Genomic DNA, 8,687 nt, shown 5'->3' on the forward strand with positions numbered 1-8,687 from the left:
GGAAGAGAAGACAAAAGAGCAAAGTAGAAATAAGGATGCAATTGCCTCGTGATTGAAAGTTAATGGGTTCAGGGGCCCAAACGCTGCCCAACCTGCTACTGTCGCCATCATAAAAGAAATCACAAGGAAACAGACAAGGAAGATTGACCAAGTCTCGAGTTTTCACCTCTGAAGTGAGACGAGAGAGGCTTGGATTGTTTTATATCAGAGAAGCTCAGGGGGAACCTGACTGAGCTGTACAAAATTTTGAGGGATAGAGATAGTACAGATAGAAATAAAACTTTTTCTTCTTAGAACTGAATGACTAACTAAGAGGATTCGATTAAAGTTAAGGGACAGAACGTTTAGAGATGTGAGAAAAGTATTTTTCAGACAAAGAGTGATAGGAATCTGTAACTGGCTACCTGTAAGGGTGGTAGAGACATAAATACTTTTATCAGTTATTAAGTATTGAGATATGCACTTGTGATGCCAAGAGAAACTAATCCCCATGGGCTAAAAGTTGCAAAATGGCACGAGAATAGGCAAGTGGTTGTTTGCAACACAATGGGCTGAGGGCCGTTTTCTGTGCTTTGACTCCAATTTCTAATTACAAGCTGAATTACTCTACTGAACTGCCCTGCCTGGACTATGGACTATTCCTGGCCACTCCTCTGGTCTTCCTTCACGCCACTCCAACATTGTTTGCAATCCAAGTTTAAAAACTCAACTCTCTCCAGAAAGGATTAGCCACTCAGCGCAGCCATGACAACATGCCCAGGTTTAAATGCCCAGCTACATGTGACGCTTAAAGTGGTCAAATTGTCAATTGGCTGAACGGGACTAACTGGTGCTTGGCGAAACGAATCGGGACAGACGCAAACTGAAATCCCATCCTAAGCATCGCGCAGGCTCGCTGTTCAACTGTCACCGTGAGAGCCGCGCCGCTGGCAGGGAAATAACAGGGATCTGTGAAGATTTAGAGGTGCTGGTGTTGGACTGAGGTGAACAAAGTTAAAAATCTCCTTGCTCCTTTGTCACACGGGAAAGACAACATCCGGTCCCGGGACCGAGGGCCCATGCGGTTAACCCAGTACCGAGCATGTGCGGTCACCAGAGAAGGGGCATTGCCATGTTTTGTTCTTTGGTGATGGTGAGAAATGTATTTAATCTTCACAATTACAGCGTCAGTTTGAATGGTTTATTGGATTAACACAGTGGTGATATATTGTATGAATGTCCTATACTTAACACATGAACTGCGAAAGGAGATCTGAGTGCGGCTTAAGAGCCAAGTTATAAAAATCTGTGGAAAATGCACAGAGATATTGCTTCTGCAGAAAGCACAAGGCTGAATTATTAGGGTATGTGCATACTAAGAACCAACCGCAGAACAGAAGTGGGCAAAAAGCAAAACCAGACCATAAGACAGTTTAGCACGACCACAAATCGTTTGTACGGAGGCAGACACCAAATAAGGAATAGAACAAACAAGAGTAAGGTGCGACAGGCTTAGAGTAGTGGGAGAAGTAAACAGAGGTGGAGGGAAGCTAAAGCTTGTGATAGGCTATGCGCAACAGCAAAAGTTACCAATGGGGTAAAAGGGGGAGTATCGAGACACTCACAGAGACTGTATAATAATATGCTGATATTGTTCAGCTGTTTGCCGATTTCGGTACACCCGCTCTTACAAGAATGCTTGAATAAAATTGCTGCTTCAGAATTTGACTAACTAAATTTATTTATCGGTGAGCTTCGTATCTCACAACTGGGAGCTCGTCTGGGATACTGCCATCAGTGGTGGAGTAGGCACCATCAACATGTGAGAAGATGCATCCCATTCACCTTTAGAATGGTCCTGTGCTTCTTGGAGGTGGGTGCCCCTCCCGGTCACTGAACAAAATTTTAATGGAGTCATTCTGAACCAGGAAAGGGGTTCCAATGTTTTGATTCCCCATCGTTGATGGTGGGCAGAGCTGCAGTCTGGCAACTCCGTGCACGGACCGAGTGCAGTGAAGAGACTATTAAGTATTGCCTTGGTGACTTGGGGGTGAGATACGAGATTCAAATTGACGGGCTACATTTGATCACCCTGGGTCGTATGAATAGAAAAAAAAGGGCACCGGGCAAAGAAAATGGAAAATGAATAATCCCTGACAACATCCCTCCAAAAAGTCAGTTGGGACGGATGTTGAGAAACTGGAAAGAGAGTACATGTACTGGGGACAAACGTTTCCAGTGGGGGGGGGGGGGGGGGGGTGGTAATTCAGAAAATAGATGGGTGAGGTGAGAACTCACCGAATGGATTGATAAGTGGGGCACAGAATGTGATTGTAAGGAGACGGATTAGAAGCAGAAATAGAAGGCAAAAATGACGGTAGCCACGGATGACGAAGTAGTCAAGAAAAGGATAGAACCGGTGACTAACAACAGGAGTAGACCGTGACAGCATGTAGAAAAGAGAGAGTGGGGAAAAAGAGATAAGGTTCTTAGCTGTGCAAAAATAAAGTGAATTTGAACTTGACAAGTTGCGACTTAGTCAGTAAAGTCAACAGAATGGATGTTAAAAGAGAAGGTAGCAATATATATATAAATATGTCAAAAATCTGCCACGTTTTAATGAGAAAGATGTTGAAGCCTTCTTTGTTTCATTTGAAAACTTAGCTCGGGAGATAGAGTGGTTCGAGGATTTATGGGTAATACTAATTCAGACTAAACTGATCGGCACAGCTAGCGAGGTATTTGCTGCACTGTCAGATGAGGGGTCAAGAGATTATGAAGAGGTTAAACAGGCCATGTTAACTGTTTATAAATTGGTACCAGAAGCATATAGACAGTAGTTCAGAAACATAAAAGAGGAGCCAGGGCAGATTTATGTTGAGTTCGAAGGAATTAAAGAGTCATTTGAACGATTGGTGCATGCCTGAAAGATTATTCTGATGGGGGAGTTATAAAAACTCATTTGCAGAGATGGTAAGAATTCACGTGAAGGAACAGAAAGTTCAGGAAGTGAGAATGCAGCGGAATTAGCAGATGATACCTGTTGGTGCAGAAGACAAGCTCCTGGCCAGAACTTCGTCCTTTCAGGGATAGAAGTTGGGCGAATTGGAAATCCTACACTACGAAACCAAGAGTAGAGAGCACTGATAAGAGTTTACCACAGGTAAATAAAGAAGCCCCAGACGATGGAAAGGCGGAGTGACGATCGAAAAAAATGAAGGAAAAGTTGAAGGACAATTGTTATATATTCCAAGCATAGGGAGCAACTTATTAGGAAGAGACTTGGTCAATTTTTTTTCCGACGAGCAATTGGGGTTAGAGTCCCCTGGGTATATTTGAGGTTCAAGTCCCCATGGTTTAATAGGTGTTAGAGTCCCCTGGGTATATTTGGGGTTAGAGTCCCCATCGTTTAACAGGGGTTCGAGTCCCCTGGGAATGTTTGGGATTGAAGTTAGAAAGTGGTTTACGTCTCATCGTGACGAAGTTTGCTCCAGAAAACAATGAAGAGGGTCTCAAGGAATAAGTTACACTATGTAGAAATGTAAATGAAACACTTAGGACAATTGGTCAGTGAGGGAAAAAGGATAATTAGTCCTGAAAGGATTGAAGGAATAGTGGGAATACCACTTCATCGAACTAAGCGAGAATTAAGGAATTTTTGGGGTTTTGTAGATTATGTACTTTGTCGTACGCCCAAAAGACAAAGTAATTCAGTTTCATTTTAATCAAATTTGTTATTTCCTTCAGTCCTGCTAAGATCCTGGAACTTTTTGGGTGTATAGATCTGTGCTCTTGAGAAGGGAATGAGAGATTTAATCAATCACCTTATCGTGGAATGGAAAGTTTGTGTTCACTGCAGACCAGTATTGTTGAGTTTTAAACAAGGGTCTGAAGAGTTGATTTAAAACTGAGTATATTGGCACTGAGCTGTCTCTTAGCTCCAAGAAGAAGTTTAATGGAGTTCCAGGTTAATCATGGAAGTCACAAGCCACTTTATCAAACATTAGATGCGGAGATTCTGGTATGAGTATCATATGGACACCGGGAGCACTGTTTTGTCCAATAAATTAAAAAAAACTTTTTGTTTTCTTTTCATGTATGCATTTCTTTGAGATTAGTACTTTTATACTTTTACTGTGTGTTCTGCATCGTAAGTGAGTAGCTTGATTTACTCTGTTTAATCAACTTTTTTTTTATAATGAACTCCTGTTATTTTGCCTAAACATTATTTGCAGTTTGGGGTTTGGACAATTCAGGAAGAGGTCACTTCGTGAAATCAAAGGAAATAAGGTTTTAATCTATCAAGCTCGATTTCCACCAGGGGTTTCGCTTGATCCGTGATTGCGTCAGCTGGTAGCACAACAGAGGTGAGGTGAGGGTGTTAAATACATTGTCTAACTCGTGAGGAACTGATTAACTAACCCCATACTTCGATCAGACTGTGCCCCAACTGCTTCCCTCCAGTTCCATTATATATCATAGACCCTGACCGGACAACCATACTGAGGTATAATACCATATTACCCCTCCCCAATTTACTACCCCGTCAGCCTGCAAAAGATCCAACCCAAAACAAATTCCATCTCCCCCTGGCAGACCCAGAACACGGGAAGTACATGCGACATTAGATTCTCACAGTTCAGATTTGATGCTCAGTTTTGATCACCACCTAACATTGAGGACAGAATTGTAGTGAGGAGAGAATAAGAGAGATTTACAAGAATGTTGCTAATATGTGGACATTACAGCATCATCGTGGAAGGTTGGATAGGTTAAGGTCATTTTCACCGTAACAGAGGAGAAAGAGAGGTAATTGATCGAGGTGTCCGAACACTCTGGGATTTGAATGGAGCCATATCATTCCGAATGGAGGACCCTTTCCCATGGAACAAGAGGGAAAGGTTATAGGGGACATGAGGACGAGCCCTTTCATCTGTAGGGTGATCATATGTCTGGAATTCACTTCTCAGCTTCGGGGGAGGGGATGTTTCAGCTGGAATAGTTCAACTGATTTAAAGGAAACCTGGATCTGCACCTCAAATAGTGTTGTCTTCAAGGGACAATCTGCTGGAAAGTGGGATTACAACAGGAAGATAACTCATTCAGTCGATGCAGACATGAATGACCTCTTTGAATGGCACAACAATCCTGCAGTTGTTTGGGATCATAGAAGAACTGCGGGATGTTAACGTAAATTCCTTCATTGGGCTGAATGGCCTGTTTCTCTGCTGTACATTTCCACCAGTCCGAAAGAATGGTTGGAACACTGTGGAATGTTAATGCGAATTTCAGAGTCTGTGGTTGCTCCCTGAAGAAATGACTGCAGCTTTGTAATTTTTACAATGCATGAAGTCATTCTTCGTAGGAAGGAATAATTTTAACTGAGGTTACAACAGACGAATTTGTCAATTTGGTCATTAGGTTAACAATGCGTGCCTTGTTTAGTTATTCTCATTCTTCAATAAAGTGCTTGTAAGTCAATTTTGTGAACTCACGTTCTGTCCATGAACTGCTGGGTATTCGGATTATCAGCTTAAATTGAATGTATGCCTGACATGATCAGAACGTAAGAGGGAATCACGGAGTTCGGGTTTTTGTAATATTATATTTTATTATACACAGATTGGAGCAACAACACTCAGTTATTGCAAACGTGGACTGTTTGTTTGTTCTGTATTATGTACTTTATTCTTAAAATATCAACAAGCACATTCGAAAACTATTTAAGTCAGACAACGCAGAAAATGCAAAAGGAAGTTCACATTTCAAGATTTGAAATTTGCATTCCTTGCTGAATCAATGGACATAAAAAGTTAGAATATTTGCTAAACATTAAAAGGAATTGTTGACTTTCCAAAAACAAGTCATGAGGATACACTCATTTCACAGGTCCTCACTTTATCATCACAGTGAGGACTTAGATGGTATTTGGTGTCTTAAACGATGAAACAGAACGTTGTCAGCTCTGTTCGCATTTTCAATTGAATAATTGCATCTTCTCAAGTGCAACAATTCATCGTTTTGGAACATAACGCCGAGAACAACCTCCTGTATACTGAGTGCAGTCGACCAAATGTTCCATAGTCGATGAATATCAACACTTTGAACCTCAATTTCCTTTTCGGAATGAACACCTCTCCTTTGTTTGCAAGGATAGCGTCTTGTGCAGCAGGAAAGCTGTGATGACGTTTTGAGTCCAGTAATTCATGTTCAGATGAAGAAGTCCAGGTTAAGAGTGATTCTGGTAACACTCTTTCTCTTTTCAGAGATGGTGCCACACCTGTTGAGTTTCGCCAGTTAATTCTATTTCTGTTTCATGTTTCCAGCAACGACAGCTCTTTGATTAATCTGATCACAATGTTTCAGTTTCCAACCTGACCCCAGCAGTAATTCTTGGAACCATAGAACCCTACCAAAAGTCCCTTCAGTATATTGAAATTGTGTTTCAAGACTGCACTAAACCAACACTTGTTCCAGATTTCAGCGCCACACTCAAAATAGTGAACGTTATGACATTTCAAGTGTTCATCATCCAGGTAAAGTCCAAAGCACTGAATTATGAGATCCTCCTCTCTCTGGTTGAAAACCTTTCCCTCCAAACCCCTCAAAATCGCTTATCTTTCACCTTAAAAATTATGCTCCCTTCTCGTCTGTCAATTGCCTCTGCCCAATTACTTAAAGTCAGTATTAAGCAGCTTTAAAATGAATCAGGCTTGGAGCTGCCATGTTTAAACGTGACATCTGAACCTTCCCTACTGACCCAGTTAGATGTTAAGACCTTCCATTACTCTCCGGGAAGACACATAGATTGTTTGATCAGTAGTTTCATATACCTTAGTATAACTGTATGTCTGTGTGTGCATTGTTAAGACACAGGTTAAATCACTCTGATAATTTCAACAAGCAACACAGAAAATATTCTCCCAGTGCTATGATTTGGTAAAATTAGGGACGCAATAAATTATCCAAAAAGTCACTAATTAAAGTTAAAATTAACAACTTTATAAATTAAGTCGAACAGAGTAAAGAAACTGTCAACTGTTTACAACTCCTTTTTCTAAATTTATCTTTTATCTTCGCCTCTACTATGCTGGTGTGATAAAACAAATCCAGGTCACGATTAAGAAAAGAAAGTCATAGTTCACAACTACTTTGCTCTGCCGAATGTCCTCTGTTTTCTTTTCTTATTCTGAGGGATTCTGCTTCACAGCTGGTTGCTAGATAAAGGCACCTTGAAGAGAGCTGCTCTGCTGAGCAGGCTGTATGAATTGTTGGCTTGGATGTTCTCTTTGCCTCTCTGGCTGACTGCTCTAAAAGTCTGACATTATACCCCAAAAACAGTCGATAGGTTCATTGAACATCGAACATAGAACATTATAGTACACTACAGACCCTTCTGCCCTCGATGTTGCGCCAAACCGGGGAACCAATCTGAAGCTCATTTCATCAACACTCTTTAATTCTCGTTCATATTCCTAACCAATGACCATTTAAATGCCCATAACTTTGTCGAGTCCACGACTGCGGCAGGCCGTGCGTTCCACGCCCCTCCTACTCTCTGAGTAACGAAGCTACCTCTGACATCTGTATTATATCTATCACGATTCAATTAAAAGCTCTGTCCTCTCGTGCTAGCCATTACCAGGCGAGGCAAGCAGCTCTCCGTTTCCATCCGATCTAAACCTCTGATAATCTTATATGTCAGAATTTAGTCACCTCACAACATTCTTCTCTCTGATGATTTAGCCTCAAGTCCCTCAAACGTTCCTCGTAGTACCTTCGCCTTACCAGGCAACATCCGAGTAAATCTCCTCTGAACTCTTCCCAAAGCTTCTGCATCCTTCCAATAATGTGGTGATCAGAGCTGCATGCAATACTCTCAGTACAGCCGCACCAAAGTTCTGTAAAGCTGCAACATGACCTCATGGTTCCGAAACTCGATCCCTCTGTTACTGAAAGCTAACCCACCATATGCCTTCTTAACAGCCCTAACACATTGGGTGGCAACATTGAGGGTTTATATACATGGACACCGACATGTCTCTGCTTATCCACACTCCCAAGAATCTTACCATTTGCCCAGGAATCTGCATTCCTGTTACTCCTCCAAAATTAGTCACCTCACACCTTCCTGCATTAATCTCCATTTACCACCTCTCAACCCAGCTCTGCAGCCCTGTGAAACCTAGAACATCCTTCGGTACGGTCGACAACTGTACTGAACTTCGTGTCATCCACAAATATACGAACCTATCCATGCCCGCCCTCATCCATGTTGTTTATAAAAATTTTAAAAATCAGTGGAACAAAAAAAGATCCTAGTGGTACACCACTGGTAGCTGAAAATTGATAATTGACAATTGATAATTGGTTTTAAAATTGTTAAAATACTAAATGCAAACTTGATTGGAGTATGACATTTTGCGGCATAATTTAAACTGATTAATCAAATTTGAATTTGTTTTTGTCTCGTAGTAACACAGGTGCTCTAGCTAGTCAAACAAATGACACATTTTAAATTTTCCAGTACTATCAGTGTGGTTCTCTAAGTCTTTGCTCACTTTTCAAATCTCTTAAAGGTACAGTCCCCTTACACCGACATAAAATTGAAAAGGAAACTGCTGTTTTTCAGCACATTGGTTAACAGTGACATTACACTGCTCAAGTTTGGAACAAAGTTCCAGTCGAATTCGTTGAGTCCTAGGAAT

Source organism: Chiloscyllium plagiosum, unplaced genomic scaffold (genome assembly GCF_037043375.1).
Source record: "Chiloscyllium plagiosum isolate Xiang-an unplaced genomic scaffold, Cpla_swu_hap1 HiC_scaffold_40, whole genome shotgun sequence".
Lineage (NCBI taxonomy): Eukaryota > Metazoa > Chordata > Chondrichthyes > Orectolobiformes > Hemiscylliidae > Chiloscyllium > Chiloscyllium plagiosum.